The sequence below is a fragment of the Rattus norvegicus genome, chromosome 15 (genome assembly GCF_021556685.1).
Source record: "Rattus norvegicus strain SHRSP/BbbUtx chromosome 15, alternate assembly SHRSP_T2T, whole genome shotgun sequence".
NCBI classification, from domain to species: domain Eukaryota; kingdom Metazoa; phylum Chordata; class Mammalia; order Rodentia; family Muridae; genus Rattus; species Rattus norvegicus.
In genome coordinates this window covers 106,554,776-106,569,952 of record NC_141548.1, presented here as the reverse complement: position 1 = coordinate 106,569,952, position 15,177 = coordinate 106,554,776, and the positions used below count along the sequence as shown (strand labels likewise).

At 38.9% G+C, this 15,177-nt stretch overlaps 1 protein-coding gene across 2 annotated transcripts in view; it reads right to left on the bottom strand.

Annotated features, from left to right (window-relative positions):
* Itgbl1 (integrin subunit beta like 1) overlaps positions 1 to 15,177 on the bottom strand; it is a 267,862-nt gene that overhangs the window by 102,733 nt on the left and 149,952 nt on the right.

The following is a 15,177-nucleotide window of genomic DNA, read 5'->3' as shown; positions in this document are numbered from 1 at the left end:
ATATAACTTGATATATAGGAAAGAAGAAGAGGGGCTAATTAATTGTTTTGTTTGTGGATGGATTTGGACATTAATAGCCCAAGTGACCTTTGGTATTTTAGCAATGATGTAATAAATTGGAATCTTAGTGTTCCAATGCCAACATTAAAATTAAATTATAATATGATTTTTTTCTTAATAGCAAGACCGTAAGAGAATTTAACAGACCCCTAGATAGTATGTCTGTATGTCTGTTCGCATATACTCCAAACTGTTATTTCTGATTCATCTTCAAAGTGAGCTCTTATCCCAGACTTATATGGCTAGCCAGAGGGACTGTGCACCCACCCATCCACCCCCACACACACACGAGAGAGAGAGAGAGAGAGAGAGAGAGTGAGAGACAGAGACAGAGACAGAGACAGAGACAGAGAGACAGGGAGAGTTTTCTTTGCCTCCAATCTGTCAGAACATAGGTCATGTTCTCTCTTTTATCTGATGTCAATTGGAAGTTAGATTTCTGGTTTTTCTTTGTTTGTTTGTTGTCTGTTTGGTTCTATGTATGTCTTTATTTTGTATGTTTGACCCACAGAAATTGCCTGTGTACAGAGGTCACAGGACAGCCTGCTGCACTAACTTCTCTTTGCACCAGGAAGTCCTGGCCATTGATGGCTGCTAGGGAAGTATTAGTTTTCTTCAGTGATGCAGTCACTGAGAGGCTAGCCATGCTCTAGCATATGGTCTCCAATCAATCAGACCAGAGAATTTAAAAATAGAGAGCCAGCACATAATGTCTGGAGAAAACAAATGATCAGGATGATAAGAGAGAGCATGAGATGCATGTATGAATATTAAATAAAATATTCAAAATACCATAATTTCTGTCAACACTTGTGCTTATCAATTACCACTTGTTATTTATCACAAAAGCATAACACAGGGCATTGTAGTTTGTCTTATATAGGTATAAACAGGAATTATTTCAGGATTTATAAGCCATATGGTTTCTATGCCTACTTCTGAAACTGACCTTTGTAGGAAAGAGGCAGTAGCCACATGTAATTAAGACAATGACTGTTTTCAATAAACCTTCCTTTACAAAGCAGAGTCTCAACCCAGTAGATCTCATTGCCTCACCACTACCATAGGTAATAAATAAAAAATCAGGTAATCAATAAATGCTAGATTGGTTCAATTTGAAAGCAATAAAACTGAATAAATGACTCATCTGCTGCCTATGCTATAGACTACATGGTCTACTGAATCTTTGAATCCATTTGCAAACCCAACACAATGACTGGGCTATTAATTTTTAATAACATTGTGTGTATCCAAAGAAGGGAATCATAGGGTCCTGACCAGCTGGATGACCTAATGCTTAGACAAAGAGATGACATGCTGCCCCATTGATTTTCTATTAAAAATAACATATACTGAGACTAAAATGTCCTCAAGAGCATGACTGATAATCAGATGAGATTTTACCCACTGAAAACAGCTAGCTTTGCCCATTTATTTTAAATAAAATATAGAAAACAACTCCCGAGAACCACAATCAGGACCCCATTATTATTTTAGTGTTTTCCTACAAATAAATATGTAAATAAATACAGTAACAGTGTGGTCCTAGCTGTTATATGTTTCATTTTAAGCTTGCTTAAAGAAATTGGAATTGGATTACTGTCCAATTTTCTATTTCCATTTCAAATAAGTTCTGACAATATTTGCTACAGTCTTCCCTAAAAAATTCTCTTAGCCAGAGAATTTCACAGGTTTTCAATTTACCATATGAAAATGATTTGAAATGCAATAAAAATATCTATTTATTTGAATCAATTTCATCTTTGGTACAAAATATTCTGTCGCCATAGATAAAACATTTAAACAAGATTAGTGGCTGGAACTTACAGAAAAAATGTTCAGTGTGTCTTGCTTGGTAGTGGTACAATTTTAGAGGATGCAGATTAAGAAAACCTCAGGTAATTAAAAATACTGTTTGCTATTTGCCTAGTAAAATACTCTTGATAGTTAATACTCATTGTCCAGTTGACTCAGAATCATCTAGATGATTGGCAAGCCACACTGATTAATCTGTTTGTGAGGGTGTTTCCAAAAAAAAGTCAAGGAAAGATATATCCCAAATATCACCCATTCTGTGGGCTGACCTGGTAATAAAAGGAAGAAAGACTAAAGTTAGCTTAACTTTGGTTTTCACTTTTCCTGCTTCCTCAATGCTGTGAACTGCATGGCTCCACTGCGACATCTCTTTATGTTGTACGGAGCTCTTAGCATAAAGTCCTCCCCCTTAAGTTCTTTCTGTCTGATATTTTTGTCTCAGAAACCTATTACAATGTTTTACATTACATTTAAACCATGAAAATATGCTTCCTAATATCTTCTTTTCCTTTCTGTTGTTTAACAGAGGAAAAAGCAAGATAAAAAGAAAAGGGATGAAAATATAAATAATTTTCATCTGGGGAGGGATCCCTGAATAGACACTTTGTCTTGTATTCAACATGCATCTTTGCTAATCTTTTAAGCACTCATTTTCAGGGACATATATTATGCCTTCATTTTAATAAATGATGCATTATAATATGAAAGACAATAATGGGGGTTGGGGATTTAGCTCAGTGGTAGAGCGCTTGCCTAGCAAGCGCAAGGCCCTGGGTTCGGTCCCCAGCTCTGAAAAAAAGAAAAGAAAAGAAAAAGAAAAACAATACTGGATTTGTCAAACCATTCATGTGGACTGACATTTCTGGGCACCTTCACCTGTGTCCATAATTATGAGATTATACAGCATTCCAAAAGAAATTCATGTACTTTTTGAAAACATGGAAAGGAGGCTGATCACATCTTCTATAGTTTTTGTTAGGTCTTAATCTTTTCCTTTCTGGAGTATTCTTAATCATGTTACAATATATAACAATTATATTCCCAAAGTTTCACTAAATATAGGACACATGCATAGCTTAAAGCTTGCTAATGAATTCTTCAGAGTACAGAGAAAGAAGTAATGAATAGGCTTCTTTCTGCCTGGAAACCACAGAATGTATCACTACATGATAACAGAGGACATAAAACATAAAACAGTATTGCAAGTTCAGTGTGCTCAGCATTGCACAGAAACTTCCCAGGTGGACCACAATTAACTCATAATCATCGTCATCATGTTCCTTATAAGAGTCCACACTTGGCCTTCTGACCTCAGTCACCACTCCTCTCTCATTTCCTATCCATTGGTGAACACTGAGAGGGTTAAATACAGAACCATTTTTCCAGGTAAAGCAGAGCTAAGAAGTTTGTCAGAACTGCTTCTTCTTCATTCTTAACTACAGTTCATTGAGACTAGATTTGAAATGGCACTGTTCAGTGCCTGCCATTTCAGGGTCCCTGAGCACTTACTTGTACATCTGTGTCTCAGGGCATTCAAGTGGAATAAACTGGGCCCTATTTGCTCTCTTTAAAAGTTCTGGTAGAAACACAACTGAGTCTTTGTCACTTGACACTCAGTGAACTCCCTACTGCAGTTAACTTACAGCATCATAATTAATCAACAGAGTAAATATAATCAGAGACACTACATGTGGTATTCTGCTTAATTGAAAATGTTTGGAGGGTTTCTAATTTTGCAACTTTCTGTTTCAAAGAAATAACACATCTCTAAATATAAATTTTCAAAGGAATGATTCAACGGTCTCCAAGCCACATGACATACAAATTGCACAGGTTTTAAAAGGAACAATTTTTATGGGTGCTACTCTGATAAATGAAGCAAGACAATTTGAAACTGTGGTTTGCTGGTAAAAGAGAGATAAATTATGACTTCAATTGGAAAAAAAATCTACAGATGGCAAGAATATGACATGCTATTATTCTTTGAAAAGTCTTTCCTTAATAGGGAAATTGAAAAACACTTGATTAATTCATTAATTAAAGCATTTTAATTGAAAAAAATGAGGATACCATTTCCATTTTCTACATGATAAAATGTAAAATGAAATAACTAGTTTCCCCATACCATTTTTTCTTACATTTTGCACCATTTCACTTAGAGGTATGTATTTAAGAATGTCCAAGGAACTAAGACATAGGAAAATTTTAACAACAATTCTACTTAAAGAGAAACAAAGGGCAAGAAATCCAGGCAGAATGCACAAGGGACAGAGATACAAGGACGATGAGTTGGTGATGACCACAGACAGCAGACACTGCAGACACACTGAATAGTAATGGCCACAGATAGATAATTTATTTTGATGGTTATAGAAGACAATACAAGAAATTTGAATAATGGTGGGAGTTTATAACAAAAACAGCAAAATATTTAAAAAAGAGCTTTCTAAATCACCTCTATTGGTGGGCAAAAAGATCTTTCTTGTGTTCCCAATAGGAAAGCCGATTAGTGCAATTTTTCTAGAGAATACAAATTGTTTGTCTACAATTTTACCCAAAAGACTTTCATTCTTTATCCGATATGTAGAAGTGGAACTAAGGATTTATGTGCACATTATGCTCCAAGAGTGTAATTTATGGCATCAGATAGAATAAACAGCCATAGTATTTATAAAAAACAATTATTTTGCAATAACCAAAAATCATGTGCAACCAGATAATGTACTATTGTGTAACCAGACAATAATTTTCAAGATTATCACTATAACAAAAAAAAACACATTTAGTATGCATTGTTTAGCAAATTAGCATGGTAAAGAATTAATCTATTTTGAACAATAGCTCTGACGTTCAGAGCATTAAGAGGTTACATGACACCTGAAGGCCTAGAACTTATCATATAAACAAGCAAACTATACATACTTTTTACCATATAAAATAAACACTTCAAGTTTCACTTCACTTATTTTCAAGCAGAATAACTATATTTCTCCAAATTCCATTGTGTTTTAGGGAAGTTACATTGAAAATGCATTTAACATTTTTTCTTACCACTTTCTTTGTTCAAGTAAGTTAAGAATGTTCACATAATTGTGTTTATTTTGATCTAGATGTTGTTGCTGATAACAAACATAGAGTTAAAAACCTTAATCATTTGAACAGCCATGTGTTTAGGTGTGTGTGAAATTTTGTTCTGATTACTTATTTATTTTGGCCTAGCTGTACTTCCTAAAGTTTGATTGGAGAAAACTGTATTAAATAGGAGTTTGTAGACAATAACTAACATGCTTCAAATATTAGTTACTTAAACAAGTGGAGTTTTCATCCACATTAAACATCATGGGAGGTAGCAGAGCTGACTGCTAAATACAGTCACTCTGAGAGCTAAGCCTAGGGACAAGCATCTGTCCTCTAGCACATCTTCAGGGAAGGAGGAAATGGCAAACACAATGCCTCTCTGAGCTTCTGCTTGGAAGGAGCAAGCATTATCAATAATGATTTTTTAAAATGCAGTATTTTTTTAACTAAAGAGTTAAAACCTAACGTGTAGACTATCCTTAGCTTTTTTTTTTTTTACTTGAATTCTTTTATTATTTTTCACATGTATATCACAAATGCTTGGGGGTAGTGAGGTTGCAAATAACAGAAAACCAGTGGGTTATCCTTGGCTACATCCTGTGAGTCTTTCCCTTTGGTAGCAGTGGTGCTCTCTACAGCTGTGTCTCGACACACTTTTTCAAGCCCTCATTTTCTTGCTCATGAGAGCAGATTTCAGAAAACTAGAGATTATTGGACCAATAAGAAAACATTCTTGCTTTGGAGGAGTACATTTCCTTTCTCTATTCTCCATTAGCCTTTATCTCTAACTACCCATCTCTTTTCTCAGTCTTTTTTTTTATTATTATTAACTTGAGTATTTCTTATTTACATTTCGAGTGTTATTCCCTTTCCGGGTTTCCGGGCAAACATCCCCCTAATCCCTCCCTCTCCCCTTCTTTATGGGTGTTCCCCTCCCCATCCTCCCCCCATTGCCTCCCACCCCCCAACAATCTAGTTTACTGGGGGTTCAGTCTTAGCAGGACCCAGGGCTTCCCCTTCCACTGGTGCTCTTACTATATCCTTAGCTTTTTTAACCTTTTAAATAAAGAACACAAATGTAAGAAATGAAAAAGTAGCTCCCCACTGCTACTGAGAAGCAAAAGCCAAGATGAATAAGTTTATAAACAAATCAACTTACAGAGAAAACATCTAGTTGAATAAAATAGGATCTAGAGGCAATAGAGCCTAGAAATCAAGAAATTCTATGCATAGAGTATTTAAGAATCCCCAATCCTTTCAAGGATTCAAGGATCTCTATCCTTGACACAGAAGGACTCCACATACTTACCACTATCAAAAGCAAGCAATATGATTTGATTTCTGTAGGATATACCTGCCAAGTAGAATAGTCTACCAGTGAATTCTACCCCAGTTTATGGGCAAATGAAGCTCTGAAGCTTGAGAACTGATGGTGCTTGTAATTTTTCTTCACTCTCGTAATTACAGCCATGGTGGGTATTCATTCAAAATTGCAAAACTAATCCTTTCAAAGCTTTCCTATGAGATGTTTACTTCAGAGATCCCAGTTGCAATCACAAATGTAGCCCCATAGAAAAGGAGAGTGAGCTGACCACAGATTCAAATGCTGGATGGGCTATTACATCTTTGGTTTCTTTCTCTTTTCTGGAATAGTTTGAAGAGTATTGGTATTAGGTCTTCTTTGGAGTCCTGATGTAATTCTGCACTAAAGCCATCTGGTCCTGAGATTTGTTTTTTTTTTTTTTTGTTTGTTTTGAAAAGAAAATTATACAAATTCTAGGTTTAAAAATATAAAATTAAAAGGGTTAGCCCCAAAAGCCACAAACTCAGGGCTAAGCCCTGCCGCCAAGAATAGCAGGCCATAAAGATAAAGAAAAGGAATGCAAGATCCAGCTCAGGCTATCGAGGACTGAGCCATAAACCATCCACAGACATCCCCCCAGCTTACTCAGAGTCATACTTTAACCAGATGTCCTCCAGACCCTGATAAGCCCCTACTTGTGCTTTTCAGCCATTGTGTCCTGCAGAGAGCACTCCAAGAAACCGGGCAGCCCAAGCCTAACCAGAGGTGTTTCAAATACAAATGCTCCATCAATTTTGACAAACTTTTAAAAATAATGAGGACCTGAAGACCCTACCCTTCTCCTGATTTAGTAGCTCTGTTCCAGGAACCAGGGGGCCATAAAACCTTCTGGCGTCCCCTTATCTCCTGGAGCCATAAAACAATCCTGTAACTTGCGGTGCATTCCCCTTTGACATCCCCCATCCCCTGGTGCTCACAGCCTCTGCCTTTAAATACTCTTTTTCCCAGCCTCTCGGCATCGACACCTCTGTCTCCTGCGCGGGATACGTGTCGGCCCGGAGATCTCTGTAATAGGTCTCCGTAATAAACCTCGCCTTTGCTTATTACATCCAAAATGGTCTCTCTGTGTCTGGGGTCCGCGATTTCCCAAGACTTGGGTAAGGGTCTCTCTGCGTGGGATCTTTCAGTTTGTTTGTTTTTTTTTTGTTGTTTTTGTTTTTGTTTTTTTGGTTGGGAGACTTACTGACTGCTTCTATTTCCTTAGGTGTTTTGGGACTGTTTAGATGGTTTATCTGGCCCTGATTTGACTTTGGTACATGATATCTATCTAGAAAATTGTTCATTTCATCCAAATTTTCCAGCTTTTGCATTAGGATCTAATAATATTTTGAATGTCCTCAGTTTCTGTTATGTCTTCCTTGTCATTTCTGATTTTGTTAATTTGGATACTGTCTCTGTGCCTTCTGGTTAGTCTGGCTAACGGTTTATCTATCTTGTTGATTTTCTCAAAGAACCAACTCCTGGTTCTGTTGATTCTTTGTATAGTTCTTTTGGCTTCTACTTAGTTGATTTCAGTCCTGAGTTTGATTATTTCCTGCTATCTACTCCTCTTGGTTGTATTTGCTTCTTTTTGGTCTACAACTTTCAGGTGTGTTGTCAAGCTGCTACTATATGCTCTCTCCTGTTTGTTTTGGGAGGCACTCAGAGCTGTGGGTTTTCCTCTTAGCATTACTTTCATCGTGTCCCATAAGTTTGGGTTTGTTATGCCTTCGTTTTCATTAAATTCTAAAAAGTCTTTAATTTCTTTATTTCTTCCTTGACCAAGTTATCATTGACTTGAGTGTTGTTTAGCTCCCATGTGTATGTGGGCTTTCTCTCTTTTTCTTTTTTTCATTATTGAAGATGAGCCTTAGTCTGTAGTGATCTGATAGGATGCATAGGATTATTTCTATCATCTTGTAACTATTGAGGCTGTTTTGTGACTGATTATAAGGTAAACTTTGGAGAAGGTACCATGAGGTGCTAAGAAGAAGGCATATTCTTTTGTTTTAGAATGAAATATTCTATAGATATCTGTTAAATCCATTTGGTTCATAACATTTTTTGTTTCACTGTGTATCTGTATAGTTTCTGTTTTCATTATCTGTCCATTGATGAGAGTAGGGTATTGAAGTTTCCCACTATTACTGTGTGAGATGCAATGTATGCTTTGAGCTCTAGTAAAGTTTCTTTTATGAATGTGGGCACCCTTGAATTTGGAGCATCGATGTTCAGAATTAAGTTCATCTTAGATTTTTATCTTTCATGAGTACAAAGTGTCCATCCTTATCTTTTTTTGATAACTTTTGGTTGAAAGTCAATTTTATTCGATATTAGAATGGCTACTCCAGCTTGTTTCTTGGGATCATTTGTTTGGAATTTTTTTCCAACCTTAAACTTTGAGGTAGTGTGGGCACATAGGCTGTGAAAGGAAGCCTGTTTCTAAGTTGAGATAAGATTGAAACCCCAGTGACCCTAAGGGACAGTATGAGTTTCCCTAAACTCCCAGGAGGCCAGGCCCCTCTCACATAGCTATGGCCCTACCCCCAACAGACCCCTGTAGATAGGCTTGTGGCCATCAGTAATGTAGAAGCAGGATCACACCCTCCCACATGTAGATAAGGTATTCCCAAACACTCAGACAAAGGCAATAGGAAGTACCTGCTGTCAGACCGTGACCTGCCCCAAAACTGTATATAAGAATCCGATCCAGAAGGATTAAAGGTGAGTGAGAACTTCTCCATCGTCTGAAACCTTCTGTCATAAGAGCTGTAACCCTGCTGCTTGGGAAAGAGATCTACTCTCCAGAAATTCCCCTGCACCCTTCACTGGCTAACCAGCTTCTTGCTGGCTCAGCTGAGCTGATGTCTTGGAGCAACTGAAGAAGCAGAGGTAGAGTTGGAGGTGGGGCCGCTGCAGCAGTGAGGCAGTGGAGGAGATTCCCCCTCCCTGCTCAAATTCTCTGCCCTTTATCTGAACCCTCACACCTGGCTGAGCCAGAAATCTCTGTGGAAAACCTTCAGAATGAAGGCAAACAAGGTAGTGTCTATGTCACTGAGGTATGTTTCTTGTATGCAGCAAAATGCTGGGTTCTTGTTCAAATATCAAGTGAGTCTTAGTCGTTTTTTTCCCCATCTTTATTGAATTGGGTATTTCTTACTTACCCTAAAAATGTTATTCCCTTTAGCAGTTTCCAGGCTAACATCCCCCTAACCCTCCCCTTCCCCTTCTATATGGTTGTTCCCCTCCAAATTCTCCCCACATTACCGCCCTCCCCCCAAGAATCCCATTCGCTGGGGGTCTAGCCTTGGCAGGACCAAGGGCTTCCCTTTCCATTGGTGACCTTAATAGGCTATTCATTGCTACCTATGCAGTTGGAGCCCAGGGTCAGGCCATGTATAGTCTTTGGGTAGTGGCTTAGTCCTGGAAGCTCTGGTTAGTTGGCATTGTTGTTCATATGGGATCTCAAGCCCCTTCAGCTCTTTAAGTCCTTTCTCTGATTCCTTCAACGGGGGTCCCGTTCTCACTTCGGTGGTTTGCTGCTGGCATTCGCCTATATATTTGCCGTATTCTAGCTGTGTCTCTCAGGAGAGATCTACATCCGGTTCTTCACAGCCTGCACTTCTTTGCTTCATCCATCTTATTTAGTTTGGTGGCTATATATGTATGTGCCACATGTGGGGCAAGCTCTGAATGGGCATTCCTTCAGACTCTGTTCTAAACTTTGTCACCCTATCCCCTCCCAAGGTTATTCTTGTTCCCCTTTTAAAGAAGGAGTGAAGCATTTGCATTTTGGTCATCCTTCTTGAGTTTCATGTGTTCTGGGCATCTTGAATAATTCAAGAATTTGCTCTAATATCCACTTATCAATGAGTGCATACCATGTGTGTTTTTCTGTGATTGGGTTAACTAACTCAGGAAGATATTTTCCAGTTCCATTCATTTTCCTACAAATTGCATAAAGTAATTGTTTTTAATAGCTGAATAGTATGCCATTGTGTTGAGGTACTACATTTCCTTTATCCATTCCTCTGTTGAATGGCATCTGCCTTTTTTTCAAGCCTCTGGCTATTATGAATAAGGCTGCTATGAACATAGTGGTGAATGTGTCTTTGTTGTATTTTGGAGCATCTTTTGGGTATATGCCCAAGAGAAGTATAGCTGGGTCCTCAGGTAGTGCAATGTCCAATTTTCTGAAGAACCTCCAGACTGATTTCCAGAATGGTTGTACCAGTCTGCAATCCCACCAACAATGGAGGAGTGTTCCTCTTTCTCCACATCCTTGCCAGCATCTGCTGTCACCTGAGTTGTTGATCTTAGGCATTCTCACTGGTGTGAGGTGAAATCTCAGGGTTGTTTTGATTTGCATTTCCCTAATGACTAAAGATGTTGAACATTTCTTTCTTTTTTCCCCCCATCTTTATGAACTTGGGTATTTCTTATTTACATTTCAATTGTTATTCCCTATCCCAGTTTCCGGGCCAACATCCCCCTAACCCCTTCCCCTCCCCTTCTATATGGGTGTTCCACTCCCCATCCTCCCCACATTACCGCCCTCCCCCCAACAATCACATTCACCTGGGGTTCAGTCTTTGCAGAACCAAGGGCTTCCACTGGTGCTCTTACTAGGCTATTCGTTGCTACCTATGTGGTTGGAGCCCAGGGTCAGTCCATGTATAGTCTTTGGGTAGTGGCTTAGTCCCTGGAAGCTCTGATTGGTAGGCATTGTTCATATGGGGTCTCAAGCCCCTTCAAGCTCTTTCAGTCCTTTCTCTGATTTCTTCAACAGGGGTCCCGTTCTCACTTCAGTGCTTTGCTGCTGGCATTCGCCAATGTATCTGCTGAATTCTGGTTGTGTCTCTCAGGAGAGATATCTGTCCATTTCCTGTCAGCCTGCACTTCCTTGCTTCAATCATCTTATCTAGTTTGGTGTCTGTATGTGTGTGGGCCACATGTGGGGAAGGCTCTGAATGGGTGTTCCTTCTGCCTCTGTTCTAAACTTTGCCTCCCTATTCCCTCCCAAGGGTATTCTTGTTCCCCTTTTAAAGAAGGAGAGAAGCATTCAAATTTTGGTGATCCTTCTTGAGTTTCCTATGTTCTGTGCATCTAGGGTAATTCAAGCATTTGGGCTAATAGCCACTTATCAATGAGTGAATACCATGTGTGTTTTTCTGTGATTGGGTTACCTCACTCAGGATGATATTTTCCAGTTCCATCCATTTGCCTATGAATTTCATAAAGTCATTTTTTTGATAGCTGAGTAGTATTCCATTGTGTAGATGTACCACATTTTCTGTATCCATCCCTCTGTTGAAGGGCATCAGCGTTCTTTCCACCTTCTGGCTATTATAAATAAGCCTGCTATGACTATAGTGGAGCACGTGTCTTTCTTATATGTTGGAGCATCTTTTGGCTATATGCCCAAGAGAGGTAAAGCTAGGATCTCAGGTAGTGCAATGTCCAATTTTCTGAGGAACCCCGAGATTGATTTCTAGATTGGTTATACCAGTCTGCAATATCACGAACAATGGAGGAGTGTTCCTCTATCTCCACATCCTTGCCAGCATCTGCTGTCGCAGGAGTTTTTGATCTAAGCCATTCTCACTGGTGTGAGGTGAAAACTCAGGGTTGTTTTGATTTGCATTTCCCTTATGACTAAAGATGTTGAACATTTCTTTAGGTGTTTCTCAGCCATTTGGCATTCCTCAGCTGTGAATTCTTTGTTTAGCTCTGAACCCCATTTTTTAAATAGGGTTACTTGTCTCCCTGCAGTCTAACTTTATGAGTTCTTTGTATATTTTGGATATAAGCTCTCTATCTGTTGTAGGATTGGTAAAGATCTTTTCCCAATCTGTTGGTTGCCGTTTTGTCCTAACCACAGTGTCCTTTGCCTTACAGAAGCTTTGCAGTTTTATGAGATCCCATTTGTCAATTCTTGATCTTAGAGAATATGCCATTGGTGTTTTGTTCAGGAAATTTTCTCCAGTGCCCATGTGTTCGAGATTCTTCCCCACTTTTTCTTCTATTAGTTTTAGTGCATCTGGTTTGATGTGGAGGTCCTTGATCCACTTGGACTTAAGCTTTGTGCAGGGTGATAAGAATGGGTCGATTTGTATTCTTCTACATGCTGACCTCCATTTGAAGCAGCACCATTTGCTGAAAATGCTAATCATCTGGCTTTCATAGTCTCTGCTGAGAATTGTGGTGTAATACTGATAGGTCTGCCATTATGTGTTACTTGACCTTTTCCCCTTACTGCTTTTAATATTCTTTCTTTGTTTTGTGCACTTGGTGTTTTGACTATTATGTGACAGGAGGAGTTTCTTTTCTGGTCCAATCTACTTGGAGTTCTGTAGGCTTCTCATATGTTTATGGGCATCTCTTTCTTTAGGTTAGGGAAGTTTTCTTCTATGATTTTGTTGAAGATATTTACTGGTCCTTTTAGTTGGGAGTCTTCACTCTCTTCTATACTTATTATCTTCTAGGTTTGATCTTCTCATTGTGTCCTGGATTTCCTGTATGTTTTGGGCCAGTAGCTTTTTCCGTTTTCCATTATCTTTGACAGTTGTGTTGATGATTTCTATGGAACCTTCTCTTCCTGAGATTCTCTCTTCTATCTCTTGTATCCTGTTGGTGATGCTTGTATCTATGGCTCCTTGTCTCTTCCTTTGGTTTTCTATATCCAGGGTTGTCTCCCTTTGTGCTTTCTCTATTGTTTCTATTTCCATTTTCAATTCCTTCACCTATTTGAATGTGTTTTCCTGTAATTCTTTCTGTGATTTTTGTGTTTCCTCTCTAAGGCTTTCTACTTGTTTACTTGTGTTTTCCTGCATTTTTCTAAGAATGTTCTTTATGTTTTTCTTAAAGTCTTCCATCATTATGATCAAATGTGATTTTTTTTACATTTTTTTATTAACTTGAGTATTTCTTATATACATTTCGAGTGTTATTCCCTTTCCCGGTATCCGGGCAAACACCCCCTCCCCCCTCCCCTTCCTTATGGGTGTTCCCCTCCCAACCCTCCCCCCATTGCCGCCCTCCCCCCAACAGTCTGGTTCACTGGGGGTTCAGTCTTAGCAGGACCCAGGGCTTCCCCTTCCACTGGTGCTCTTACTAGGATATTCATTGCTACCTATGAGGTCAGAGTCCAGGGTCAGTCCATGTATAGTCGTTAGGTAGTGGCTTAGTCCCTGGAAGCTCTGGTTGCTTGGCATTGTTGTACATATGGGGTCTCGAGCCCCTTCAAGCTCTTCCAGTTCTTTCTCTGATTTCTTCAACGGGGGTCCTATTCTCAGTTCAGTGGTTTGCTGCTGGCATTCGCCTCTGTATTTGCTGTATTCTGGCTGTGTCTCTCAGGAGCGATCTACATCCGGCTCCTGTTGGTCTGCACTTCTTTGCTTCATCCATCTTGTCTAATTGGGTAGCTGTATATGTATGGGCCACATGTGGGGCAGGCTCTGAATGGGTGTTCCTTCATTCTCTGTTTTAATCTTTGCCTCTCTCTTCCCTGCCAAGGGTATTCTTGTTCCCCTTTTAAAGAAGGAGTGAAGCATTCACATTTTGATCATCCGTCTTGAGTTTCATTTGTTCTAGGTATCTAGGGTAATTCAAGCATTTGGGCTAATAGCCACTTATCAATGAGTGCATACCATGTATGTCTTTCTGTGATTGGGTTAGCTCACTCAGGATGATATTTTCCAGTTCCAACCATTTGCCTACAAATTTCATAAAGTCGTTGTTTTTGATAGCTGAGTAATATTCCATTGTGTAGATGTACCACATTTTCTGTATCCATTCCTCTGTTGAAGGGCATCTGGGTTCTTTCCAGCTTCTGGCTATTATAAATAAGGCTGCAATGAACATAGTGGAGCACGTGTCTTTTTTATATGTTGGGGCATCTTTTGGGTATATGCCCAAGAGAGGTATAGCTGGATCCTCAGGCAGTTCAATGTCCAATTTTCTGAGGAATCTCCAGACTGATTTCCAGAATGGTTGTACCAGTTTGCAATCCCACCAACAATGGAGGAGTGTTCCTCTTTCTCCACATCCTCGCCAGCATCTGTTGTCCCCTGAGTTTTTGATCATAGCCATTCTCACTGGTGTGAGGTGAAATCTCAGGGTTGTTTTGATTTGCATTTCCCTTATGACTAAAGATGTTGAACATTTCTTTAGGTGTTTCTCAGCCATTTGGCATTCTACCTGGGAATATTTTAAATTGGACGGAGCAGAGTCTTCTGTCTGGGTTATTGGTAGACGGCAGAATCTTCAGAAGTATGTGAAATTAAAATTTTCTGATTCATACTCCACTAGCCTACTCATGATATGTGTAGAATTAGCATTCACAACTGTATCACAGTTAAAACACCAGGCTTTTAAACACTTAAAGTTTAAAATTTATGCTATATGAACTATATCTTAATAAATAAAGCACATTTTAAAAAAAACAACATAATGGAAAATCAAATTTTTCATCTAAAATTCAAGGCCCTTTCCTTGTTCTGTTCCGAACATTTCTAGTAGATTCAACAAGCAGCGATTCTAAAAAACGTGTCAGATTGACATTGCTATTCTCAAGGGAGGTATGAATTTATATTCTTACTTTGATAGATCAAAAACAATGTTCTTCCAGATGACTTTTTCTGTATTCTAAATTTTTTCCCTGATCTGAGAGAGCAAGAACACACCAAAGGCTAAACAACTTCCGTAGAAGCAGCTTATTCATGCATGTTTATACAATGCTTTTCCAAGTGAACAATACCCAATAAACAATGGTATTGGATTCCATAAATGTCAGTGGGCAATTAGATGCTCAAGTTCAGAAAGCTTTACGCAAACATTTTAACTGTGCTTTGTTGTTTTTAATGTATTGAACTGGATGAAGC